The 4,157-nt window shown below is 37.0% G+C and overlaps 1 pseudogene; it reads right to left on the bottom strand.

The window, feature by feature from the left end:
* Positions 1-2,979: 2,979 nt before the first annotated feature.
* Positions 2,980-3,938, bottom strand: LOC131276850 (olfactory receptor 7A10-like; annotated as a pseudogene).
* Positions 3,939-4,157: the final 219 nt, after the last annotated feature.

The raw sequence follows: 4,157 nt of genomic DNA on the forward strand, positions 1-4,157 counted from the left end.
ACTTTCAAGTTTACTCTTCCTTAGTAATAATTCCATCCACTAAATTGTGTTGCAATCACCGTGCTCCTTTACATCAGTTGTTCTTAGTATTTTTTGTTCCACAGACCCCTTTGCCAGTTATGTGGATACCACAGACATCTTCTCAGAATATAGTTCCAGATAGTTTTATGACACTGAACACTGGCATGTCTTTAAATTATTAGTCAATTTTAGCATTATTCAAAATTGGATTTTGCAACTTTCCCATACTTTAATGCCTGATAACCTAATACAGTTCAACATTTGTTTAGTCATTTTTAGCAAACTTTCAGAAATTTGAGTTTTTCCACAATGTCATAAAACCATTTCCACCATCCTAGCCAAAGTTTCTCCAGATAGTTATCCACTGCACTCAGAACATGTTACATTAAAATAAAACCATACTAAGTTCATATTATACTGTGTATTATTTAATAAATATATCACACCTGCACCAAAAGTCCCCAGCACAATGTTTGTTTGTTTTTTAATTTTCAATTCAAGCTCATGGAACTCTCAAATCTTTCCATGGATCCCCAACCCCAAGTTTTCTTCAAGATGCCTGGTTAAACCCTGCTTTATATAAAAATTTTCAAAACTTCAGAGACTTTGTTCTTTTCCCTCATGCCTGGCCACTGTTAAACACTATTTGACTCTATTTCTCTATAAATTTGCTTATCCATGTTCCCTAGTCTTTTAATCTGATGATATTCTCAACATGTCATATTCATAGTTCATCCATTTTAAAGAAAGTATCAGAACTTCATTCATTTTTACAGGTCAGTAATATTCCATCATATACATATAACACATTTTAAAATTTATTCATCAGTTGCTGTATAACTGGGTTGGGTGTACATTTTGAAGAATAGTGAAGAAAAAATAAAAAGGCATGGGGTGAGAATGGCAAAACAAAGACAAGATCTGATCTACAGAAGGAAAGTCCCAGCTGTGGAAATAGAAAACACACAGAAATTGAAATGAAACATGTCAAGTGAAGGCAGCATGTGGTTGACAGAATAGACAGGAGTCAACCCAAGGGACTTTCCATAGTTACTCATTGCAGAATATTCTATTTGGCTGCCTTGTCCATACTTGCCCATCTCTGTGTTTCTGGAGTAATTTGAAATAAAACCTGACCTTCCCTCGTTCCTGCCCACAGCACTTCCTGGCTGCCTCTGAGTCATCAAGATTCCATCTGTGAAGCAAAATTTTCCAGTTCCATTAATTAATGAGTCAGGCAAGCGGTCCCTGCTCTTAAGGAGGTTATAGATAAGAAAAAGTGTTTATTACTTCTTAGTATAAAATTGCTAACCAATAGATAAGGGGCAGGGAGGGAACATTTATCTTTGGGGAAGGCATGGTAGTCTGGAGTAGAAATTCTACAGCAGCTTATGAAATTTATAGTTTGACTTTCACTCTCTTCTCCAAAAAATTAACAAATCTGCTGAGGGCAAGGATGGAAGACATTATAGTTTAAATTTTAGGTTTTTAAGGGTTGAATAAAATGTAATTGAATTACATCTTTCATGAGTGCAGTACATTTGTTACAACTAATGAACACATATTGAGTATTGCTAATAACTGTGGGCTATTATTTACATTATAGTTTACTTCTGTCGCATGCAATTTTGTAGATTGTGACAAAATATAAAAGTCTGTATCCATCATTTCACTGATATGCAGAACAATTCCAATGTCCAAAAAAAAAAGCCCCCGTATTATACCTATACTTCCTTGTCCCTCCCCACTTGGCCCCATTTTACACATATTTCTGAATCCATGCATTTTCAACTTGATGATGCAATTTCCACTAAAAGAGGTGGGATCTACTTATCCGTCTTTGATTCTGGGCTGAACTTAAAGTTTTTCTATTGCTTTGGCCAAGAGTTTACAGTGGAAATAAAAGTTTGCTTCAAGAGGTCTCAGCATGATTCTGCTGATCTCAGCCTTGTGAAGACCTCCAGGCTCACCTGTTGTAGAATGAGAGGACATGTGTAGAAATCACCATTTTCTCAGTGAGGAGTTCTATAGACAAGATTGTAGCCACCTAATCCCCAATATGTGTGGGAGACCAACCCAAACCAGCAGAGCCTCCATAGTTGACACACAATTGGTTACAATGCAATGAGTAGCATTGAAGACATACAGATGTCTCCATACCACAGACTTGGCTGCAGTAATAAACCATTGTCATAAGCCATTTACTTTTGAGACAGCTTATTTTGTTGCATTCCTAAAGCAATTCGCCATGTGAAAAGAACTGAAGACATTGAGAATACTGGTTGCTTTTATATGGCATTCCCTCAGATACTTGAATAAAGCATTCAAGATCATTCTGTTATTCAAATTTATTTCAGATAAGTGTATTAAAAAGTGACTACTATTGAGCATTCTTTGCAGGAAAACAGAAGTTAATGGAAGGAAATGCATGTTTTTGTAGGAATAACTCATGTCCCTGAATCATAACACTCATGAAAGTATTTTTAGCATTATTTCAAGTATTTCTGTAAGTCCAACTTTGTTCATGAGGATTGAAGAGAGTTGTGAACATATATGGGCTTTAAAAATTGGGGGATACAAAAAGCACATGCATGTTTCATGTTTTTTTTCTTAAAAACACATGAGCAGTCCAACATTTCTGATGATAATATTAAAAAGGCATATAGTGTTTAGACGAATGGTAAAATTCCTATTTATTATCTATTGGCATGATATAAACCACGAAATTCAGTCCTGCATCCCATAATGGCATACATACATACACCAAGATTTCTTAATTCAATATATGGATGAAAATCATGAGAACAATACTTTTTATGGTAATACAATATGTGATTTCAAGTTTTATTTTATTTTATTTAAGGATATACCTGATCAAAAGGTAAAGTCACGTACCACAAATTATTTAAACAATTGAAGCTTTGATCCCTAGTCCTTTGAGTCCTTTAATCACATGCACTACTTTCTTTCTAGGACCAGTGACACTTTAATGACTCCCCTTCCTAAGAATCTCTTCAGAGCCTCCTTTATATCTTTATTCCTGAGACTGTAGATGAAAGGGTTCAACATGGGAGTGACCACAGTGTACATCACCGAGGCTGCTGCACTTGAGTATGTTCCATGTGAAGCTCAGGACTAAGGTACACAACTAGGCTTGTACAATAAAATAAGGAGACCACTGAGAGGTGAGATGCACAGGTGGAAAGTGCTTTATATTTTCCCCGAGCTGATGAGATTGCAAGGATGGGGGAAACAATCTTGGATTAGGAGAAAAGGATCCCAGTAAGGGGACCACCAGCCAACACCCCAGCTGTGCAATACAGCACTATGTCATTGACAAAAGTGTCAGAACAAGAAAGTTGGACCATTTGATTAAGTTCACAGAAAAAGTGGGGAATATCTGAGCGTGAACAAAAGGACAGTTGTACCACCATTATGGTTTGTAGAAAGGAATTCAGGGTACTCATGCTCCAAGTTCCGAAAACCAGCAGGACACAGAGCCGGGGGTTCATAATAACCATGTAGTGCAGGGGGTGACTGATGGCCACAAAGCGGTCATAGGCCATCACAGCCAGGAGGAAGTTGTCCAATGCTACAAAGAGGACAAAAAAGTTCATCTGGGTGAGGCAACCTGCATAGGTTATGACTCTGCTGTCTGACTGTATATTCACCAGCATCTTTGGGACAGGGGTGGAGGTGGAACAAATGTCACAAAGTGACAGGTTGGAGAGGAAGAAGTACATGGGAGTGTGGAGGTGGGAGTCAGTGATGGTGGCCAGGATGATGAGCAGGTTCCCAGTGCAGGTGACCAGGTACATGGACAGGAACAGACCAAAAATGAAGGGCTGCATTTCTGGATTCTCTGAAAATCCCAGAAGAAGAAATTCTAAAATTTGTGTATTATTTCCTGATTCCATACAGGTGATGTTGCTACAAAAAATTAGAAAAAATAACATGACTACTTTCCAAACAATCGGTCATTTAAAATTTTGCATTCAAGAAAGCATTTTTCATATTTTGTTTATTGAACTATTCTTCTTTACATGAAATCTATGACCATCAATGATTAGTAATTCTGGCCCCACTTTCAGAATATTCCTCTAAGAATCATGTTTTCTAAGGTTTTTAAGATAAAT

Source organism: Dasypus novemcinctus, chromosome 30 (assembly GCF_030445035.2).
Source record: "Dasypus novemcinctus isolate mDasNov1 chromosome 30, mDasNov1.1.hap2, whole genome shotgun sequence".
NCBI lineage: Eukaryota > Metazoa > Chordata > Mammalia > Cingulata > Dasypodidae > Dasypus > Dasypus novemcinctus.